Source organism: Manis javanica, chromosome 2 (genome assembly GCF_040802235.1).
Source record: "Manis javanica isolate MJ-LG chromosome 2, MJ_LKY, whole genome shotgun sequence".
NCBI classification, from domain to species: domain Eukaryota; kingdom Metazoa; phylum Chordata; class Mammalia; order Pholidota; family Manidae; genus Manis; species Manis javanica.
In genome coordinates, this window is record NC_133157.1 from 46,428,944 (window position 1) to 46,454,003 (window position 25,060).

The following is a 25,060-nucleotide window of genomic DNA, read 5'->3' on the forward strand; positions in this document are numbered from 1 at the left end:
TAATTTCTATATAGCAATAAATGAATAGATGAATAATAAATAAATAAAACACTGTGATCAGGTTAAGTATCACTGGAGTTTAAAGGACTACTTTGAAATTTTATTCTGTATCCTAATGGAAATAGTACTGTATCAAAAAAAATGGATGCTAAAGAGCATGACAAATAGCATGACAAAGCTTTAAAGAAAAGGTTATGCAGCTTTACACAGGTTAAGCAGTGACACAGAAGAGTGAGAAAGTGTTGATGGAGGACATTTATCCAGGGTGGCATATACTAATGTACAGAACATACACCTTGAGATTCTAGTCTCAGTTTGAAAGCCAATTATAGTTACTTCGGAAATGACACTTCTTATTCTGGGAATTGGGAATCATCACCTACAGTAATGTCACCGCACGATCTGCTGCACCTTAATGCATTCTGTATCATAACTTCCCATGAGCTCTACTTTGATTTGTTTAGAATGTTAAATACAATGTCATAAGCAAATCAGTTGTCTCCATCTATTCATCATAGACTCATTTGTCTGTCTAAAGCTCTTTTATTTTATAAAGAAAGAAACTACTGTTTAAAAAACACAAGTCACAGCTTGAGGCTTAGTTTTCACCTCTGTAAAGTTAAGATGTTAGATTAAATGACCTCTTAATCCCTGTGAGCTACAAATCCTATAATTCTACCATCTGGTCACCTCAGGCTATAGAGTTCAGTGAAGTACTTACCATGTAGACTAATTGAAAAGTATTTATGAATAGTTAAAGTAAAAGCACTTGAACATTTTGATTTTTAACTAGTATAAACCTAATTTTTAAACCAGCAGTATAGAGATTTCTTTCTTCCCTCCTTCCACAAAACAAATCTCAGATGAAATAAACATACACTTTGTTCAATAAATGTGCGTAAATTGTAGCTGGTAATTAGTCAAAATACTTGTATCTAAGGCATGAAGAAAGAACTTAGGTTTTTTGCAGAGACACATAAAATAATAACTATAAATATTATATCTATATCTGCAGGTAATGAACTTGATTAGATCACAGTTTCCTCTGTAATAAATATGCCAAAACATGGCAGCTCTCCATCAAATTATATTGTGCTCTATTATACTGGTGTCAGGAATGTTTTAACTTGAATTTCAGAAGCATCTACACAGTATTCATTTAAATTGCTCTACCTAGAGATTCTATTACATTCGCGACCATCTGCTATGCTCAGAAAATGTAACATTTTCCTTAAAGTAATATGTCAAGTGCCAGGAACACTTTGCTATCTATACCTCACCTCCACCACCTTGTTGACACCCACATTAACTCAAAGCACCCAGGCACTGGAGAGTGTAACACAAGTGTTAATGAGATGTCAAGTGGTACAGTTGAGACTTGTTACTTTGATGATCCCATGTTAGACTCTTAAAAATGAAACTATTTAGAACTTACTCTAAATGTGAATTTTACCAGGTATAAAGGGAAAAAGAAAATCTTATATATTGAGACCAAGTTAGACTTTATGTCCAGAACTCTTGGAATCAATAGTCTGACTGTACAAATTTGGAATGCTTCACCGTATGAGCTGAAAAGCATGAACAAAATTAGGAGCTCCCACAAACCAAACTTCTTTTGTGCCGTGGATACAAAGAATTACTAGGTGCAAGGAAAGCAATTGTTTTCATGGGTATATGCAAATATCCAAACTCATCAAATTATAAATATAAAATATGTCCATTATTTTTATATCAATTATACCTCAATAAAGCTGTTAAGAAGAAAGAAACTGGGAGATGTATTTTTTTATGGTACTCATTTTGTAAAATCTGGAAATAATAGAAACAGATGAGAAATTTTTCTTTCTTTCTGTTTGCCTAGGATTCATCCCCAAGGCCTTCTCTCTTGGTTTTGCAGAAGATCAAAGAATTGCAAAGGGCAAAAGAAAAAGGAATGTGTCTTTCAAGGTTCAGTAAGATTAACAATATTATAAATTAATATTTGTATAGCATGTCACATTTTACAAACTGTTTTTGAAGGCTAGGCAATATTGACAATGAAATAGTCAAAAACAAACATACTCCTAGCAGAGGAATGTTTAATAATTTTTTTGCAGAAAGCATTATGACATCCATTTTCTCTCCTGGTGGGAGATAAATTAATTATCAGGTTGGTCCCTAAGCAAGAAGTTATTATTCTTGCTGAAAGGAGTAAGATTTGTAGACTTTTTCAATTACTGAAGTTGGAGAGCCAACAAAAACAAAGAGAATTAGAAGAAAGAATGTCATCCCTGTTAAAAAGCATGGTCAGTCATTCTGCAGAACTTAATGGAAAAACTACACCTTCACTGAAACTAAATGATAAAGCTTTGAACTTTGGACAATAACATTATCAGAGTCTGAGAATAATCTTCAAAGAGTATTATGACCCAATGAAGCAGGAAAGCATCAAATTCCACTGAAATTAGAAAACAGAAAGAATTCTTAGCACCTGGGAAAAGATAAACCCAGACCAAAGAAGTACTCTCTTAGCCTCATCACTGAATTTTCTCACCAACTTTTTAACTTTCTTTGTGACAAAGAACTAGAAAAACTCCAAAATGCCACTTCACAGTAGAATAATGTACCTCTCTAGGTATAGGCTAGCTGTTTATGTATAGCTCCTATTATGCAACTTGACTGTCTTTTTTGGTGTTCTGGGACCAATTTTAAAGTGTATTGCAGAAGGTGAGATGGGGGATTCCCCACACCAACAAGCAATTCTCTGGACATCAACTGGGAGTCCTACAATTCAACTCAATTCTGACGCTATCTAACTGGAGATACCATCAGATTCAACAAGGTTAAGTATCCAGTGCTGTAAGGTGTCCCCTCTCAACACTTGAGATGCAAATTACAAGCCTGTTGTTACCTATGCTTCTGACCCACCTGCTATAGATTGGAGGTTCCAAGGCCCTCTTCCAACTCAGGACGCCAATCACAAGTCCACGTTATTGCCTGTACTGCTGACTGACTAGCTATACATATCAGAGGTTCCCCCACGATCTCCTCCTTAGGTTTGATTAATTTGCTGGAGCAGCTCACATAACTCAGGAAAACTATTTACTCACTCGATCATTCATTTATTTAAAAAGGATATAATTCAGAAAAAAGGCGTGTACAGAGCAAAATAGCGAGAAAGGGCACAGAGCTTCCATGCCCTCTCAGCACACCACTCTTCCCGCAACTCCATGCATTCAGCAACATGGAAGCTCTTCGAACCTTGTCCATTTGGATTACTAGGGAGGCTTCACTGCAGAGGCATGATTGATTAACTCGCTGGCCATTTGTGACTGATTCAACCTCTGGTTCCTCTACCCACCCCAGAGGTCAGAGGAATAGGCCTGAAAGTTCAACCCTCTAATCACATGATTGGTTCCTTTGGCAATCAGCCCCTATCTTTAGATGGGGTTTAATGGTTTTAGGAGTTCTGTGCCAGAAAATGGAATAAAGATGCAATATACATTTCTTATTATAAATTATAATATCACACTTTCCTTCATCTCAGTTGACCCTTTTGTTATCTTCAGAGTGCTTTGACTAAAAGAATTCCTTCAACTATTTTTACAGATGTATGTGAACTACATGAAACTTGGGAGATTCTTAACAGTTGAGATTTGGTGTGCCTGGGTAGATAAAACAATTTAATGAAGTTTAATTCTCTTTGGATATTTTGTATTATTATAAATATAATCATATTTGATATTCACAAAATTTATGTGGAATTGATGGGGCAGATATTAATTCTACTTTGTAACAATACTATTAAAGCAATTTATTCAAGCTCATTCAGTTTGTAAGTACAGAGGAGGAAAATCTTTCCTTCTACCCATCTAGGTTATTTAGCTGGTTTAATAATTAAACTGGAATAAAACAGATTAATGGGAAAAAAACAGTTAATTTTGTATGTACCTGAGCCCCATAAAAATATGAGACCCAAAGGCAAGCTGGGCAATTGGGGCTTATGTGTCACACTGAGCTAAGGAATGGGACAGGGGCCTGGGCTTCAAAGGGGAAGAGGGTAATTCATAGGACAATAAGAAGAACAGATGTTTGGTAATTAGATATTTGCCCTGCCATCCACATAGGTCATTTCAACAAAATTATCTCGGGTAACAGTTCTCTCTGAGTCAGCCCCCCTATATAAATTCTCTTAGATAGTGAAGAAAAAGGTAAAAGCTTTTCTTGAGCCTACTGGGTCTTGATTGCCTTCAGCTCAAAATAATCCACATACCAAAGTCAGGCATTTGGGGGTCATGCATTCTGCTCTCTCTAATAAGCATATAACCTATTGGACACTAGCTGTTATATACCTAGAACTCGTTCTGAATCTAGCACTCTTGGCTCTTGTTAGTGCCACACTGAAAACTGAAAATTTTCTCCAGTCAAAGCAATTTACAGGCTCTTTAATCTTCCACTTAAATTTAAACCCCTTTGTTTTCAATGCCAAGCCAAATTCCAGTGCTATACACAGTTCAATGTTCTGATTTTTATTTAATCTCCTATAATATTTTGCATAAAAATAAAACAAATATTAGGACAATCAGTGCATTTTATATATTGAGATGACAGACTTCACCCACAGGTTTTTCCAGGTGACATATCAGAAAAGGATTACATTAGGGAAACACCACAACATACCCACCAAAATGGCTAAAATTTCAACAATTGAAAAATTCTGTTGATAAGAATATGGAGTATGCACACTGGTAAAGAATATCACTTTGGAAAAATGGGCAGCATCTAGTAAAACTGATTAAAGTAATTTATTCCTTGCTGGATATCTAATAAGGTCACATATATAAAAACACCAAAAGACATGTACAAGAGTTTATACATCTTTATTCGTGATAGCACTGAACTGAAAACAATTCAAATATTCAAGGGTGGCCCATAAGCCCAAATCCAACCTGCTACCTATTTTGTAAATTATTGGAACACAACCACATCTATTTATTTATACATTGTCTATGGCTGCCTTCATGATACAATGTCAGAGCTGAATAGTCACAATAAAAATTATCTGGTCCACAAAGCCTAAGATACTTACTATCCAGCTATTTACAGAAAAAGTCTGCTAACTCCTGGTCTAGAGGATACTAGCTTAAACATTTTTTTTGGTATTTTCATATAGTAGAATACTATATATAGCAATGAAAACAAATTAACTACACCTATATGTAACAATAGCAATAAACCTTACACACATAATGTTAAGTCAAAGAAGACAGAAGCAAGTACTTCATACTCTGTAATTCCATTAAAGTCAAGTTCAGAAATGAACAAAACTTATCTGTGGTGACTGAATATCATTGAGAAAAGGAGGGAATTTGTGATTGGAGGGGTCATGAAGGGCTTCTGGATAATGGAACATTCTGATTTAAGTGTTATTGAAACAGACTTTTTGCAATTCATGGAGATATTCTTTCCTATTTTGTGCACTTTCTCAGTCTACATTATACTTTGCTATAAAAGTACAAAATCTTAAATACAAATATTATAGAAGTGTAACCAGATGAATAAAAATAAATTTAACAGGCTTCTTTCCATGGAATAAATACACTGATCAGTTACTTGGGGTGGGGCTTAGACCCCCACCTCCAAAGGGATGTGGCCAAATAAGGACCCTCACCATGAAGTCCATGACCTAAAAAAGAACCTGAAAATATCTTAAAAGGGACTTTGAAGATGTGATTGAGGTAAAGAACCCAATCTAATCACAGAGGTCTTTAAAAGTAGAAAGTCTTTCCTAGCAATAGTCATTAGTTAATGATACAAAGAAGATGAAAAAAGGTTATATGCTAGATTTACTGGGAAAGAGAAGAAAGACTAATTCAACTAGAATAGACAAAGAAGACTTATCTTGGAAATACAGTGTGAGCAAAATGTTGAAAAAAAAGTAGCCAGGCAAAAATCTGGGAGGAAATGTTCCAGGCACAGGGAATAGCTGGTGCAAAGACCCCAAGATGAAGGCAAGATCTGAGACTTCTCAAGCCAGGAGGATGAGTGTGGCTGTTGTGATGGGAAGTGCAGGCCCAGATCAGGACGAGGTCTCCTAGGCCACGGGCAGGACTGAATTCATTCCGAATGGACTGGGATGACGTTCTCCGATTTACATTTAGAAAGATCTTTCTGACTAGTGTAGAGAAGATGGGTTAGGACAGGAGAGGAAGGGTGAGGGGAGATGGGAAGAAAAGATACCAACTGGTTGTAAAGGTCCAAGTAAGAATTGATGATTCCTTAGACTAGAGGTTTAGCAACAGATATCATAAGAAGTGGCAGGATTTGGGGTATATTTTGGGGGTATAGCATAAAGGATTTGCTGAGAGATTAGGTATAGATTATATGGGAAGGAGAGAAATCATGAATGATTCCTAGATTTTGGCCTGAGTAGCTGAATGGATTATGATGAGGCCCTGAGTGGGTATATTTGCAGAAAAATATATAGGTGATTCAGTTTTGCTCATGTGTGTTTGACAATACAGTCCTTGAAAGAAAGTTTCCTTTGCAATCCAAAATTTCATTTTACAGTATCAGTTATGTGTTCCTTAATAAGCCTCAGTCTCCTGATTAATGGATTCCCTTTGTGAACAATTAACCAGACTAGCAATGCCTATCAACACCAAGCTGAACAATGAAACCACTACAGAGACCATGCAGTAAGCTGAGCACTACACCAACAAAAGCCAAAAACTCAAGTCAAATATGTACCATATCCAATTTTTCAGGAGCCCATGCCTCAGCAAATGCCACTGAGATGAATTACATAACAACACTCAGAGGGACAGCCCAGGGATTCCAAATAAACTGGCCCTACCCTGACCTGATGAATGCTAACATCCTAAATCACACAGGAGGTAAAAGTTGTTGCCAACAGGATTTGAAACATCCTTGAAGAAAGACACCTGTTAATTCTGTGCAATTCTCTGGATAAATCAAGAGCTTAGTTCACATCTTTCCTTTCAACGGATTCCTTCATCTTCCCCCATCCTCTGGCAGGATGAGGTACCCTTTTCTCATGTGGTCCCACAGCACCCTCATCAAAACAGTGAATTCACTGCCTTTTTACTGTCTATTCCCCGACTAGGCTGGAAATCCTAAGGGGGCAAGAGCTGTATCTTACCATCTATACAGCATCCAGAAAAGATGTTGACCCCAGGTATGTAATATTTCTATCCTATTGGAAAAACTATCCCTGAGGTCAGGAACAGTAACTCAGAGAGCCTACCTGAGAAACCCCCTCCAACTGTCCAAGTCAGCCCTTTTATTCTGACTGCAGGCAAATCAGTCCTCTGATTTAAAAGTGACTTCCCTTGGAGTTTTTCCTAATAGAAAATAATTCTCTGATCATGATGATTTGAAAATGCAAGTTACATTTCTCATTGTTTTTTAAAATTCATATATTAGTTCATCTCTGCAAGATAGATTCACTTTGAAAGGGTTGCCTAAAACACTTTCTGATTTTGCAGACAATGAACACCCCTCTATGTACACCCTTTGGGAGGCAGCCAGTTAGCCTCCCTTGATAACAACTGACCTTCTGCATCTCATTCAGTTTAAACTTCAACCGTATGAATTGGTATTTTGTGGTTTGTTTCATTACTGACTTACTAATGGATAGTAAAATATTTCCTTGTTAATGGTTGGTCAAAAACAATCATTATTTTCCTTTAATTGTTTGCTTTTAAAAGATTTATTGCCTTAGTAATTTTATTATTTATTGTGCCAAAAATGCATTCAGTGAAATACATTTCCAATTTTATTATGAGATTTAAGGATAAACTTCCATTTCATATATACCAATTCAATTTACACAAAGCTCTTCTGGAAAATAAGCATTCCATAAAATGAATGATTTATTTATAAGTTAATATGTATAAAATTTATAATACACTGACTGAATTTATAGTTGTACCTACTTTTCCACTGTAATGTAATATTTATAAGATACTGGTAGCCAAAAACTCATCTCTTCCATTGAGTGTGTTGCTTCACAAGCAGACGGGTTAGGCTTTTTAGACATCTCTCCTTTGATCATGTTTCGCAGCCCTTACAAGTATGCCACATCATATAATGAGTAACATCAAAACTAAGGACTTCACTGCAATTGTAACATGCTGCCTTCCACCCATCAGGCTTTCCTACTCACACCCACACCCACACACACCCACACACACACACACACAACTTCTTTTCTAGTCTCTGACAATCTTTACAGAGGTACTTCAGGCAATCAGCATGTTTTAAAATTTGTGGGCATATATTTCTTGCTCCATGAATGTTTAACTGAAACAGACTGTGATTTCAAATGCCAAAATTGTGACATTCCTGGTTGCTTCACAAAGCTGCCTGGGCTAAGTGGAGTTGTGCATCACTTATACTGGATCATCAGCTCTCAATGCTCTTTTCCAGGAAGAGAATATTTGGAATGGATGTTAAGCCAGAAATATTAATCTAAAATGATAGCAGCAGTTCTTTTTTCCTTTAAGGGAGTTGGTTAAAAGGGATTATGGCCAAAATTTTCCCAAGAACTTTCAAACACATTAAAGAGCTTAAATTTATATCTCCCAATAATTTTTCTTGAAGGAGTTCATTTCTTATGATCCATTTTCTGTATCACACCTCAGCTCCCAAATTACTTTGAATAAGATATTGGAAAGCTAACCATCAGTGCCAAGGAAGTGCATGAGCTCCCTCTCGTGGGTCTTGTGAGTGGCTTCTGAAACTTGAAGCTCCAGCCACTCAAACTCCACATTGGTGAATTAGCAGTTAAGTTATTTTCTCCAAGAAAAGGCATGGTGCCGTGTCCCATCCTGACTAGTTGAACAATCCCCATTTCAAGCTATGCTGAGTTGCTTCACGGATTTCTCTTGACTCTTTGAATCAATCTTAGAACTATTATCATGCATAAAAAATGAAAAATTTAAAGGGCTTATTCTGGACATCAGTAATTCAGCTGTGACAATAAATGTCTACAATTTGCTTTACTAAATTTACATTTTACTAAGTATAATCACATATTATTTCACTTGAACCACACAGTATCTCTGAAAATGTGGTAAAATTTTAATTGCAGTTTTGGAGTCAGTAGAGAACTAATATTATACTACATTTTCTGGCACCAAAACTATCATTCTTTCCATCCCACCCAACCCTTGCCCATTCACAGATCTTGCAATTCCTCCTCCTAGGCGATTCCTTCGCAAGTTTGTAAGTCTCTGAACACTGTCCCAAAGTCTCAAATGTCCTTTTATTCCACAGTATGAAAACTTTCATGCCAGCTATATGATTGCAAAATTAAAACAAAAGAAAACTGACTTGGGAGCTAGATGTTTTTAACTCTTAAAATGGGCATCAGTTAACACTAATCCCTTCTCAGCAGTGACAATGTTTTTGAGCAAGGACTTAATTATGGTAAGTATGGGACTATATATGGGGACAAAATGTTTACAGGGTCTCTCAAAACTTCAGAACTTCAGATTTCCACTCCTACATCCTTTATTTGTTTGTTTATACAGAAACAGCTTCAGAATTTGAGAGAAACTATGCTTATATCTCATTTATCCAAAGTTCATTGACTGAATCTTAATCAAATGATAAATGATACTTGTTACACACCAGGAAATGCATTACAAAGCTCATTATGGAGAAATAAGTGACGTTTTACTTATCCCCTTATGCACGCAGTCCAGTTCATATCTGCTTACAACCAGAATTGAGTCTGGAAACCAACTCTTCCACTTAGTAACCATGTCCTTGGGTAAATTACTTAATTTCTTTGAGACTTAGTTTTCTCATCTCTAAGGTGAAAGTAACAATAGAACTTACCTCACCAGGATTGTATTAAGGATTAAATGACACAATGCACAAAAAATACTTAACAGTATCTGGCACAGATTGTGTAATCAATAAATGTAACTCTTATTAGCACTATTAATAGTTTTCTATTATTAATTTATCAACTATAAATGCCTCATTTCTTGCTGCTTTTGTCCCGTTCCTGATATCCAAAGTCTTGCCTAGTTTTTTGCACACATCCATTTGCCCTGGTCTCTTACTCTTTGTTGTTGATCTCTGTTGTCTTTTACCATATTCCACATTAGTAATGACAGATAGTGCCCCTTCCATTGCCCTGACTACTGGTCCTGCCACGTCCTCTCTAATAGAGCCACAACAGGCAATCCTGACTTCCCATGTGCAAGGAGATGGGTACTGGCTCTTGAATTCTAAGTCTCTGCTTGATAAACTGCCCTTTCCATACTTCTCAAATACAAGCCATCCAGTTTACAAGTCAGCTCAACAGACACCCAAAACCAAAAGGCATCATTTAGTCATTCACTTATTCACTTATTCATTATTTATCTTTTTAAGCACAATTAAGATAAAGGTGTGTACTGCAAGTAGAGACATTTCTACAACCAACCATGTTTATCACATCATTCAAAAAAGCCAAGAGGTAGAAGCAACCAAATGTCTGCTGATGAATGAATGCATAAAGAAAACGTGATAAATACATACAATGGAACATTACTCAGCTTTAAAAAAGACAGAACTCCTGACAGATGCTACAACATGGATGAACTTTGAGGACATTATGCTAAGTGAAATTAGTCAATAACAAAAATGCAAATACTGTATGATTCCACTCACCTGAAAAACATAGAAACAGAAAGTAGAACAGTGAGTTCCATGGGCCAGAGGTGTGGGTTGTTGTTTGTTCAGTGGGTACTAAGTTTCAGTTTTATGGATGAACGAGTTCTGTAGATTTGTTGCACAACAATGTGAATACATGTAACATGACTAAGCTGTTTTAAAGTTCTTAATCACTTAAAAATGGTTAAAATGGTAATTTTGTGTTATGTGCGTTTTATCACAATTTTTTAAAAAAGATCTGCTTAAATTGTCTTCAGCATTCTGTATGTGTATGTGTATTTGTCTGTGTTCTTTTGGCTGCAAGGAGTGAGATACCACAGTGTTCAACCATCACAACTACCCCAAACAAGGCTACTGAAGGTAGCCTGTCCTGACACCTTCAGTGCAGGTGAGGAAGCCTCAGGGGAATCCCCCCAAGGGGAAAACAGCTGCAAGAAGCAGAGCGTGATCTCTATTTTCTCCCTCTATAGAGAAGAATTTACAGGTACCCACTGTGAACCAAAGGTAGAGTGCCTGGTGCCTAGTTAAGGATTAAAAGCATGTCCTGTATAATGTTGCAAGGCTCATTACTTATGTTAACATGTGAAACAGCTTGGTAAATAATAAAGAGTATCCATATTTTGCACTATATTTGCCAACAAGGACCAAGCTCCACTCCCTTGAGTGTGAGTTGCTGGCATCTATCTCCCGAAAGCCTGTCTCCTTTCCTCCCTTCCCTCTGTCTCACTCTCTCCCCGACTTCCTCTCCTCCTTTCTCTTTCTGTCCCTCTCTGTCTCTCTCCCTTTCTCTCTCACACGTGCATGCATGCACACACACCCCTACACACCCACTATTCTATCCTAAAGTTTAATACCTCAAGAATCTTGAAAAAATTCTATTTCACCACTGTGATTACATTGCTGATAACATAACTTTGGGAGAGTTAATCTTAATAATGGATCTGCCCATTTTTGTCAATGTTCTTGCTATTCATTCTATCGTCAGACATGCCTATATTCATTTTATATAATGAGACACATCCGATTTGCTCAACTCTGTGTTTCTTCTTATTAAGCCAAGATAGCAGGCATGAATGTAAGTTATTATCAGAATATATCATAAGTTGGAATCTTTGGAAATGCCAATGTTATTTTATAAATGTCTGCTAGTTGAATTTTTCTGTCTTTATAAAGCCTCAACTGTAAATACTGGTATTTTCTTTCTCTCAGACAAATTCCATTTTGGATTAATAACCTCATAGCATATGGCAGCCTCATAAATTCTTACAGCTAAGTAGCAGGTTCTCTGCAAAGCACTTTATAAACATACCTTTTTCATTCCTCACAGGAAGCCTATAAGAAAGATATTATCATTATTAACCTTAATTTATGAAAGATAAAATTAAGATTTAGAGACACTAAGTAACTTGCCTGGTGTTACATAGGAAGTAGAAGAGCAGAGGTTATAACTCATCTGACTACACGTTCTGTGCTTAGTCACTGTTTTACTATCTATAAACCCCAACATCCAAGGCCTTGCAGGAAAACCAGCTTAACTCATTATTCATTTCACAGAAACAACACTATTACCTTATGAATATATTTTAAAACTCCCCTTTATTCATCCCATCAGCAGTGCTCCAGGTCCTAGGCATGTATGTATGTACAAGCAAAGTCCCCGCCCTCGTGGCACTTATGGCCTAGTTCAGATTCAAGGGGCCTTAGTATCGGCACACGTGAAAAGGCTTCTCACACAGAGGCAGAGAAGTGCTCCCTTCTTTTTCACTAGGGTCAGGGGGCCAGTGCACGACAGAAAGTCGAGATGGTATGCTGGAGACAAAAGCTACCATTTCTTATGAAGAATACCATTTTCTCTATTTCTACTTGACTCAGGATTTACAGACCCAACTTCGCTAAGTTACCTGAGTTTTCACAGATATTCTCAAATATGTTCTATGATACAGAGTTAGGACTTGTCCTGTGTTTGTGTTCAAACTCTCCCTTTAAAAATCATATACTCTGACTCCTCAAATATCTTCTGCAGCTGTGGTTACAATCATAAGGATCATTATCCCAGGAGGATGGGGTATCATGACAGACTTTTCCCTTATATGCTTTTCTTTCCAGTTGTCCATTCATGAGCTCAAAGATGCTCCATAACCAGCAATGGGCTTTCAGAAAACATGTGGCAATTAGAAATGAAGCCAATATCGTGACATATGGAGATTTATTTTTTCATCACAACATTTTTTCCCCCCTAAGTTACAGTTTGCAAGTGGCAAAACCTGCAGGGGCATCCCCCATAAGCTCACGAGTCTTAGGACTTCAGAATTGCCAACTGGGCAACTTCCATGCCCCATTAAATGTGCAGACTCGGAAATCCTGGATTTACCCTTGTTTTAGTTAATCAGGGCTGATTAGCTTTGCAATTAAGCCATATCGTTTTTAGGTTTTGCTAGGAAAGAGTACCCATCTACTTACTGCCACTTAAAATGTCTTACTTTCAGGATAATAGCCTTTTTGGTTAGTTTCCATTGGAAAGAACAGACAATATCTCACAGCATCATTTAACACAAACTCAGTCTCCAAGTACACTAAGGAACAAGCAGCCCTCTCAGCTCGCAGTTAATGAATCAAAGTTTAAGACGACAAATTGGCTCGCTGAGGCAAAATAGTTAATTAACTTTTAGACAGAAATATTCATCCTGCTTTCCTGGCATAAACAAGTCTCATGAACCCTGTTTACTTACTCAAGTGTTTTTCTCTTCTTCTACATCCTTAGGCATCATTCAGAGCTCTTAATAGATCATGTCGGAGTAGCTTCTTAATTTTAATCCAATATTTTATGTTTTCAGCCTCTAAGACAAAAAAAACATACATCTCATCATTACGTTCCATAAACATTGGATTATAATTTTTTAAGAAGAACCTCCAACATTAAATTCTGTAGCCTCCATGACTTCAGATGCTAATTGAATCAGACTTTGTGTTTCTTAAAGTAAACATGTTAATTCTAAATGTTTAGTTAATGCAGGCTGTTGAACCTGTCAGGTAAAGCTGTAGCCCAATGTTGTAGTGGTAGCTGGTGTGTCCAATTAGCAAAGGGGTTTAATGGCAGCCACTCCAGACCCTCTTGCCTCTGGTACTTCCCAGATGCAGCATTTCCTTAAAACAACACTTTAAACATTGACTAATAAGAGAAGTACGTCAACAGCTTTGATGAATATATACCTGAAGAGCCATTGTATTATATACTCCCTAGACACTCTTCCAAAGTCACCTTTTGCTAATTTTTCCCCCAATTATCATGTTTCTTCTGGAAAGAAGACTCCTACTTTCTCTGGAATGGCATCTATTTGTTATCCCCTGTCATTGGCCTGTGTTTTCTAAAGGAAGACTGTCTGCTACAGTGAATGCTTGCATTAAACAGCTACTGACATTAAATGCTGCTTACATTTTGTTTTTTGCAGTGGTGCCACAAAGTTTACCTTTTTCTAGCGCTGTGCCATATTTCTTAAACCTCAAGTCATCATCATTTTATGAGATGATTTTTCCAAAGGCAAATTACAGGTTCATGAATTAAGTAAGTGTAGGGCCAGAAATGGTGCTTATTTTTGGAAGTGACTCATTTGTGTGTGTAAAAATGTCAGGTTGATGTCTTTCTACAGACATTTAGGGATAGATGTTGAGTACTAGAGGAGGCAACCCTCAACTAAAAATTAAACTATTTTCCAAAATTTTATCAGTTGAAGTAATTTCCCATAAATAAGTTCAATAAATTTTAAGTTATGTAAGTAGTTAACTTAGATAAGTTAAACATATTTCCCATAAAACTAATTTTATACAAGATTGATATTAATTCAACAAACCCATGCTGGATTCCTACAAGGTATCAGGTGAGGTTCAAGGGTCACATATATTAAGATGAATAAGACAGTGTGCTGTCCTCAAGAATTTCCAAGGTAATGACACAGAATTTATTTTTATGGGAAATCCATTCAAAGCTTTTCCTTGGAAGTCTAAGCATGTATCATCCTTTACTCTCCTGGTGGACTCCTCATAGCCTTCTAGCTACGCCTGGAGCAAAATCTTCCCCTTCCATAACTCCAGTGCTGTGTGCCCAATGCATAGGGTATTTGTGAAGCAAAAAGGGTACTCATCCTAGATGGGGATGGGGTGGGAATGGATAGATGACCCCTCAGTTGAATTGTGAAGGATGGGAAGAACCTATTAAACCACCGATGCTCAGGAAGTGCGGGCTTCAGATCAGCCTCAACCCCGCCTGGGAACCTGTTAGAAATAAAAATCACGCGGCTTCAACTTAGGGTGACTGAATCAGAATCTGTGCGGTGGGAGGCAGCATTCTGAGTTTTAACAGGCCCTCAGGGTGATTCGCATGCACGTTGAGGTTTGAAAACCACTGGTACGAAGGCACATTTTCAGGCAGTGGAGCAGGAGAGGCCGATGATTTTCCATGGAGTGAACTATGTGAGCAGACACTCGGAGTAGCTGTGGTAGGGCTCCCATCTGCTCAGCCATTTTACAGCTACGACTTCTCCTGAGAGCCATTCTTAGCCTGGGGGTGGTGGCTCACTCGGGGATGTCTGCGAGGCTCCCCCTTTTCCAAAAGCAGCCCACAGTCAATAATGGACTGATAAGGAGATGTAAATGTAAAAAGCCAGTCCTCTTCCCTCAAAATAGAAAAATTTGGTGGTATAATCCCTGCTCCAGAGCTCTGCGTGGATCAGATGAACACATATCTTTGCCTGGATTCATCCCCTGCCCTATCCTGCTTCCCTCATTGCATTGCAGGTTCTCCCGAGAGCACTCCCTCAAAAAAAACCCTGGTACACGAATTCCCATCTTAGGCTGTTTCTGGGGAACCCAACCCAAGACAGCATGTACGGTATAAGGATGCACTGAGAACTACAGGAGATTTGCCCTGATGGAGCATAAAGTGTAAATCAGAGAATGATGAGAGAGAAAGCTGGAAGGGAGGCAGGGGCCAGTCTATGAGGTACTTTGGGCAACAATCCATAAAAGCAGTGTAACTCTCTCTCACACACATACATACACACAAAGATTGAACATTAATACATGTAAAATATTGACCCAAGTGGGAAGAAGGGAAATCACTCAGACTGCCATCTTTGATATGCAAGAGAAGTATCTTCCCTATTTACAATGAATAATAATTTACATTCCACCTCTTACTAGGCAGCAAAAATAAGGAGACTTCTGGATCCAAATGACAGAGGTCAGGGGCTGTGTGATCATTTGCAGAGACCAGTTTCTGGAGATCTCAAAGGGAAAGAAGGAATGGTAAAGCGAAGAACTGGGGTAACCCTCTAAGCAGTGGAAAATTGTAGGGAAATAGACACTGGGATGGGGAGAAATGGTGGAGACCGAAGGAATGAGATTCAATAAAGGTGAGACACAGGCTTCCCTTTTCCCTTGTCTTTTTCATCTTCTTTCCTTGGCTCAGGGACACCTGCAAGTGCAAACTACTGGAGCCATATTTCCAATGTAGAGGCGCTCAATGGTCATTTACATCCTTTTCTTCTAAGGGCTTCTGCTTTCCTTTCCACTCCACCAGTGACTGCTTCTAACCAGGATCTCTTTTCAGTTTTTTCCAGGGCAGTAGGGGAATCCAGTCAACACTGTGAGCTTCTCCTCTTGTCCTGTCAATCAAGTAAACACACATACTTTTACAGCAATGCTCTAAGGGTTGTTTTTTCCTGTTAACCCAACAGAAAATAGACCAGGAAGATGCACTCAATTACTGTTCTGGTATTTTGATTGTGTGCCTCCTCTAGTACCCATTCTCTCTTCTTATAGCAACAATCCTCAGTTTCCATTTTAGGTCCTTGTTGCCTCCATTCTCAATTAATTTGACCTTCCACCAAAGAAGGAGTCTCTTTCCCATTGCACTCCATCCTGAAAACACAGATGGCTGGACATTCTACAGCTATCTACCATGCTGCCACAAATAGAAAGCATAGGCTTACAGAGACTAGGCTAGGACTCAGGATAATGGCAGCACTGGAGGTGGAGTAAAATACTGCTCATTCTCTCAATTTAGCAGTGTCTGAAGCCAAGTCTACCCTGGGTTTTTCAGTATTGTGAAATATTAAATTCCCTTTTCACTGTAAACTACTTCAAAACATTTTATCCCTTTCAGAGAGTCTTGGTGTAAGATGCCTCATATTTTTCACAAAGTAAATATGACTGAATCTAATTTTTCTCCAGACTTCACTCTTTTGCTGAAAATGTCCTCATCTTCCTTCTTTCATGTATACACAGTATCCAAAAAATGTGTTCTAAGGAAAATTAGTTCGGAGTATTGTGCCATTCAAAATGTAAAATGAAAGAAATGTTTCAAGGTCATATAAATGTGGAAATCACTTCCTTCCAGAAAGTTAAATTCGTTTCTTTACTGCAGGACTTCTCAGAGTCTTTCACACATAATTTATGTGCTAAATCTCCAAGGGACAGTCATAGCATGCCTAACCCTTCTATGGGTTTGGTTTTGGAAATCTTATTTACATCGAGAAATTGAGACAAGAATATATAAAATACATTTCAAAAAATGGGAATCCAGCTGGAACTCCAGATTTTCTATTCCAAACTGCTTAGTGTGCAGAAGCCTTTTGACTTTCCCAGCTGGGCCTTTTGATCACTACATCTGGTGGGCCCCAGGAGGGCTCTGCATGAGAAAACATTTGGAGAAGAGTGAAGGAGAAGCCTAACCAAAGGAGAGGTATAAGTAAATATGCCTCCCTAACACGGAACAAGGCCTCATCACCTTTGGAGAGAGTCTAAGTTTCCAATGGAACATGGTCATTTTATCTTCATTGCTTCATGTGGTGTACCTTTGTTGACCTTAAGGTGAATATATCCATGAAAATTTCTGAGACACATTAAAAAACAAAAAATATCTACCCAGAATATGAAAACTACTACACCAGTTAATTACCTTGAGTACATATGAGCAGAACAGATTTTAGAAAGTCACTTATATGGTTTTGGCTGTACTTTCTGAAATGTTTTTGATGGGCTCTTAATGTTTTAAAAGTCTGACAGCTGTTCCTGAAAATGAAATGCTGTTTGTCAGCAAGCTACAGTTAACTCATTTTAATAAATAGGTAATTTGTTCCTTTAGAAAATAGTTGAAAGCATTCACTGACATTTGAGTAAAAAGAAAAACTGGGTAATTTGTGGTGGGGGAAGGATCAAGTCTTACACACCATCTCAGCTCAAGCTCTCTGAAGGTAAGAGGATTGGACACAGGAGGGCAGACCACTTTGGTGTCTCTAGTGAAAGGGATCAAATTGCAAATGATTCTCTTTTCCACTTGACTTACAAAAAAAGGCTACAACATGAAAATCTGATTCCCCTGGTGTGGCCTCTTACATTTACTTTAAAGAGACATGTCATCTACGGCCTCTCTCCAAACCTCACATGTTCCGTGCATAAGGAATGTTCTTGCTGAGACTAACAGGGAGTTAAGACATTTTCTTCCAAGATGGTCTTGGTCCAGACAATGCCTCCTCTCACAGTCCCTTGAAGGGGCAAGCAGTTTGCCGGACCAGGTCAGAGATTATTCTGTTTTTCTCCAGCCTTTGGGGCCCCAAGATGTCCATCTCCTCCACAGCTTAGACACACAAACACACACAATCAGCATCTGGTCAGGAAACAAACCAATGCCACATTTCAAAATACAAAGGATGTCATACAGGGAACTGGTTACAACCTTAAATGTTGAACAAACGACTGAAGGAAGAAAAAGGGAGCTTAGGCCGGCGGGGAAGCAGTTAACACCCTGAGCTAAGGCTAGGAGAAGGAAGCTAAGGCTAGGAGAAGGAAAGGAAGAGGTGGGGTTACAAGAACCAGGAGCTTGGACCAGGAGCTTGAGGAATTGGTGCTCAGGCCTCGGAGGAGTCGGGGGACCATCGGCCACGGCTGGTACCTCTGAGTGGGTTTGAACACACCGGTCCTTAGAGCACTGAAGGTGATTACAGGTCAGAACCAGCTCTTGCAGCTAGGGCCGCACACTGCCTCACACCGGAGGAACAGGTGAAGAGGGGAGAGAGGTCCCTTCTCTGCTCCTCTATTTTCTGTCTCTCTCCAGTGGGCCTAAGCAGATCCTAAAGAGAACTAACCCCCTTGGCAAAGGGATCTTGAAAATGTAGTTTCCAGAGTGCCCGAGCAATAGCACAGAGGACACACAGGGGAGGTGACTGGACCTGAGAGGAAATAGGTAAGCAGCCAGCTCCACATCGAACTTCCTCGCTCTTCCATAGCTAGCTCCAGGCTCCTCTTGCCGCCCTCCGGGTCCAAACATAACCAAAGGGTACAATTAAGGATCATTATAGCCTTCCCTAAGTGCCAAACATTAGGCGACTTGCCCTGGTCACAGTGCTGGTGTCATAGTCATGGCAATTTCCCTAAGGAAAGGGCGACTAACTTTGGGCAAACTGCATCAATTCACTGACGTTAATTTCTTCCTCTGGGAAATTACATCTACCTTGGCAGGCAGGATCAAGGATACAAGCAGATGGTTGAATGAAGGGCTTCGCCACTGCCTGACCCATGACAGATGCACAGTAAATATTACTTGACTTCCTTCTTCCCCTCCCTTATTCCTCATCCTTCCTTCTGGAATGAAAGGCTTTGTACCTAGTGACTGGAATTCCAGGTATCAATAAACACCTGTGAGACCTTTAGTAGAGAATTCTTTACTTTTAACTAAAGTTTCAAAGAAAAGATACACAGGTTGCTTACAAGAATGAATCTATTGTAAAAATATCTGGAAAAGGGAGGCCTTAGAAAAACAATTTCCTCCTCAGGAATGGGAGGCAAAGACACTGGGAAAATCCGCCTAACTTTGCTAAGAGATAGAACCTTCACTGAGTGGCCCGCATTTTCTTTGCTTACCTGGCATTTGTATTGCTTCCAAATTGTGAATTTGCCTGGGTCCTTCTGCGTCACTAAGTATGAAGCATTGCTACTGAGCAGAATTCACAGCAGGTCATCTCAAAGATTATTGGGCTCCCAAACCCAGCCTGCATGTGGTTGGTTGCAGCTTATGTACCTTCCCCTGCATAATCACTGTGCTAAGACATTAAGCTTTAGACTGGTTTGGGAAAGGCCCTCTTTTAATTCATTCACCTCAGAGCAAAAGGCTATCTAGGCATTTGTCCCATAAACTAGACCTCACTGGCTCTTTCCTTCTATCTTGGTCTAATGAAACATTTTCTATTCTTCTCCTATAATTACCTTGTCAAACTATTTGTCCTTGAGTAAGGGCTGCATGGAGCACTCAGAGCAGCCATTCACCAAAGTAAGTGAGATTCTAGGAGAGAAGATACTTTGTCTTTCAACCACATCATTACACAGATCTAAAAAGTGGGAACAAAGGAAAAGAAGAGAAATGAATGCCTAGATTTCTGAAGAGAATGATTAAATGAATGTTTTATTATTAACATAAATAGGGAAAACAGTAGTAGGGCTTGCTGGAGATGAATTAGCAATAGAAAAGTTGAAGAAGGTGTTTGGTGTGTCCAAGTACATGTTTAAGCATGCTACAGAGAAAATAGCTTAAAATCAGAGAATGAATGAGGTGGGGTTTTTAGTGTAATGATTCCTAAACTTCTTGCTATCATAGATGACTTTGAGCATCTAATGCCAGCTATATACACTGAGAAAAAAAAATAACTACAGATGTATACACAGCTAAAATTGTACATACACTTTCAGAAGATTTCCAGAACTCCCAGGTCAAGTTCCAATGCCCCATTCCACCTAGTGAAAGATGTAAGAAAGGAAGTACAAGCACTGAGTCTGTACTGCACCACAACTTCATATTTCCTCCTCTTGCAGTTCATCTTCCTCACCCCAAACAAGCTAAAATTCTATGTGTGCCAAATACAGCAGTCCCCCCTTACCCACAGTTTCACTTTCTCAAGTGTCAGTTACCAGGGGTCAACTGTGGTCTGGAAGCAGAAGGTCTGGATGCATCATCAGAAAGGCAATAGTAGTCTAACATTACAACACAGTGTCCATGCCATTCAGCTCACTTCATCTCATCACACAGGCATTTTATCAACTCACATCATCACAGGATGAAGAAGGGTAAGTACAGTACATTAAGACTTTTGAGAGAGAGAAACCACAATAGAAGTAATAACTTTCATTACAGTGTATTGCTGTAATTATTCTATTTTATCAGAGTTATTGTCAATCTCTTACTGTGTCTAATTTATAAATTAGACTTTATTGTAGGTGTGTATGTATAGGAAAAATGAGGTATATATAGGATTCAGGTCCTACCATGGGTTTCCGACCCCACTGGAGGTATTAGGAAGTATCCCCCATGGATAAGGGGGATTACTCCAGCTTCTTGCCTACCAATGCTTTTGCCAGATAATGAAAAACAAAGCAAGGTGATTCAATGGTAAGAATTTCTAACCATTGCCAGCGAGAAAATAACCCAAGGTGTTCATTTTCTCAATTACTGTAATGTTCATTTTCTTCTTGGATGGGCGAGTGCTCCTGAGCAAACCTTGGGGCTAATTGTATATATCCTGGCATATACAATGCGCCCCAAGCCCAGAGGCAGCAGCTAGCAATTATATTTCACTGATTAATGTGCAATCATAAATTTACAGGCTTGATGGTCCGAAGAGGCTCCCTGCTATGTAAGATAATGAATAGTAAATTGTCATAATAATTAGCCAAGTCAGACCTCATGAGTCTACCTGTGAAATGAAAGCAGTGAAACAAACAAAAAAATGCCTGTCTTTTAACAGAATCAGAGATTGAAAGATGGGATGTGGAGAAGGAACAACATAATCAAAATATTCCTCTTTGCCATTTTTGTTTAGATCACTGGCCATAGTGTCTGTATTGAATATAGTGCAGCACCTCTCAAGTTCCCCTTTCAGGGAACCAAGAATTACTCCAATTACACCAGCCACTACAAGTACTTCGATTTCAGCAGTCTACCCTCTCCAGAATTTGCCTTCAGCTGGAGACAGCTGCCTTGCCCAAGGTCAGGCTGTCTTCCAAGGGAGTGATGAGGATAGCCCACAGTCAATGGCTGGTCAGTGCCAGATTATAAAGGCCTAGCTGCTCTCACCAGAATAAGATACAAATTGGAAAGTCCAGCCCATCTTAAAATCTCCCTAAGGGGTCATCCAAAGCCTTGGCTGAGACTGCATTAGAGACCAACTTCTACCTCTGCCCCTTTCTAGTTCTTTCCCTGTGAACACTTCTTGTAACTTCCTACACACTAATTGCTATCTGAATGTGTTTCCCAGAAAAAGTACAACTTGCAGCACTGACAAGTCACAATCAGCATCAGGGTTACTACAAAGAAATGTCTTTGGCACAAAGAATAGTCTATTCAATTCAGTTCAACAAATGCCTACTGTGTTCATGGCAAGTCTGAAAATACACCAAAGTAAGTTTTTCCTTGAGATTTTCCTGTGAGAATTTTTTGTTATTTGTTCAGTTGGTTGATTTGGTTTGTTTAATCTTGTGAATCAGGTATCATTGACACCAACTTCTAAAGTGATTCTTCTGATCCTTTTGGATTTTCTCACAGTCTAAACTAAAAAAAATAATACAGGCTTAGAAAAAATACCCCAAAAGAGAAACTGTTGATGATAAAAGCCAATCATATTTTTATGTTATATTTGAAGTACATAATGATGTGTATAGCTTAACCATAAATTCACATAGATCAGAGGAAGGCATAAAAGGACTTTATAGGTCACTACGAAAGGTAATATTGGATGTAAATATCATTACATAGTTTCACTACAACAAAGCGCACCACAATCTCTATGAACAAGAAAGACCAAGAGCGCTGAGCAACCTAGATTACACGTGGTGAAGGGTGGCCTATATTTCAAGTGTTATATGAATATAGTTCCAAATGATGTGGGTGGACTCCACTTAAACAAACCTGATATATGAAACCCAAATTACTATAAAGGATAGAGAGTGATTTAAAAAATAATTTATTACAATATTGTTAAAACACTTCATTAAAATTATGTCCCAAGTTTTAAAATATATTATATTCAACTTTAGGTCAGAATATCTTACAGATCTCTGTTTAGATATTCAAAATCCCCTTTTTGGTCTCTATCTTCCATAATTATTATAAATGGTTTTACTGTTTTCATTTTTTAAACTTTGATATTGCAATTTATAATAAGAAATACATATTGGTCTTCACCCCCTTTTCTGGCACAGAGCTCCTAAAATCCTTGGAATTTCCTAAGTGAAAAGAGGAGGGGGGGGAAAGCGGTCTTTTGTTTTGTTAATGAGGTGATTTTTGGCTACCACCTATGGACCAGGCTGGTTGCCAAGGGAACCAGCTCTGTGATTAGAGGCTTGGAACCTGGAGTCCCATCCCTCTGACTTCCTGGAAGGGGAGAGGGGCTGAAGGTGGAATCAAACACCAGCGGGCAATAATTTAATCAATCATCCTATGTAACGCGGCCACTATAAAAACCCAAAAGGACTGGGTTCACAGAATTTCTGGACTGGTGAATACATGGAGATTTGGGAAGAAAGTGCACTCTGAGAGGCATGGGAGCTCTGAGCCCCTTCCTACATACCATGCCCTATGCATTCCTACCCATCTGACTGTTTCTTGATTATAGCCTTTTGTAATAAACCAGGAATCTAATAAGCAAAATGATTCTCTAAATTCTGTGAGCCACTATAGCAAATAAATGAAAATCAAACCCAAGGAGGAGGTCTTGGGAACAACTGATTATAACCAGTCAGCTAGAAGTACAGGTTAACAACCTGGCCTTGCAACGGGAGTCTGAGAAGTTGGGGGACAGTCTTGTACAGCGGACGCCTTAACCTGTGGAACCTGATGCTATCTCCAGGTGGACAGTGTCAGAACTGAGTTGGACACTCAGATGCCCTGCTGGTATACAAGAATTGCTTAGCGGTGTGTGGGGAGACCCCCACCCCATACGCCCCCACACTCATTAGAATTGGGTCCAAGAACTCAAAAGATTAACCTATATATAACACTCACTCGCCCACCCCTTACCAGCACTGTGACCTTACAAGGGTCATTTGTCCAGCCAAAGCATCAATTTCCTTCTCTGTAAAATGGAATTGGAAATAGCCAGTTGAGAGCTATTCAAGACTAACACATGAGAAAATGCCCCATAGTCCTCAATGGTTATTATTTGTTGACAATCATGTACAATGTTTTCTGCCCAGAGATTTAGAAAGGAATATGTTGAAATAGCATGATGATTTAGGACACATTCAAATCCCTTGTAGCTTACATGACTATATATATTTAAACATAAAGAGAGTATTAAAGAAAAAAAACTTTTAACTCTGTATTTAAAGATAATGCCCTGATACAGAACAACTCATTATCCCTCTTCAAAATGGCCCAGAATAATGGAAACTGCTTTCAGATTAAAACCATCTGCATGAGTCTGTTCCACCCAAACAGATAATGCTCCTTTCACCATTTGGTGCCAGAAAAGAAGGCCTCATGAGAAGAGGCAACTGCCTCACTAAGTACCCAAGCATTTTGTAATATAAGGATCCAGCAAGTGTAATAGGCCTTAAATAATTTTTCTAGAAGAAACTGTGTACTGTGTTCAGTAAATAATTTTGACTACTGGGATCATTTGCTTTAAAGCTGAATTTGCTGAAAAACCTCAGGCATAATTCTAAGTGTCCCAAAGCACTGTAATTGGGCAACTAGGGCTTAATGATAGAGAAGAAGCACGAAGCTCTATCCAAATAAAATTGAAAGAAAGGTATTGTTGAGCTGCTAAGACCAAGGAGGCATGCATTTTCTGCTGTCAGCATTACAGGGTTTTTGTTGTATTTTTTTTTTTTAAGTACAGCAACAAAAGCATATCTAATCTAAAGTCAATCAGTCAACATTTGGAAGAGAAATGTACAAATAGGAAAAGGGAGGCCTTGATTTGCATGCTCACTGAGAAGTCCAGTCAAGTGCAGAGCATATTTATGTGTTTGTTGAGTTTCTTTTACTTTTTCCCAGTCCTATTTCAGGCACGACACTAGGATTAAGTGAGTTTTGGAGTTCTGCAGTTTTAACATTTTTTCCAGTTTAGGACTTTTCTCCTTGATGGAGGCCAACATTTCTGTAAAATTTAGGAACTTTGGGAAATGGTTTCTTGAATCCAATTCTACTTCCACAAGACCTATGTTGTGACATTTTGAAATATTCAATTAAACAGACACCCAGTGCCATGCACTCTGGGAGGCACTACGAACACAGAAATGACACAGTGTGTAAGCAAGAGGCATTCTCTCTGGTGTTGTTGACAATGAGCTTTTATTATAACTACAACACTATATACAATGAGTTCATACGAAATTAAGGTTA

The 25,060-nt window shown here is 38.6% G+C and overlaps 1 long non-coding RNA gene across 5 annotated transcripts in view; it reads right to left on the bottom strand.

Annotated features, from left to right (window-relative positions):
* The window catches only part of LOC118972757 (uncharacterized), a 133,382-nt gene that overhangs the window by 49,953 nt on the left and 58,369 nt on the right, over nt 1-25,060 (bottom strand). For 4 of the 5 annotated variants that reach the window (XR_012127685.1, XR_012127684.1, XR_012127683.1 and 1 more), the window contains exon 2: nt 13,401-16,331. This is a non-coding gene — a long non-coding RNA (uncharacterized lncRNA). The remainder of the gene's footprint in view (nt 1-13,400; nt 16,332-25,060) is intronic. The other variant, XR_005061836.2, reaches the window with a different exon arrangement.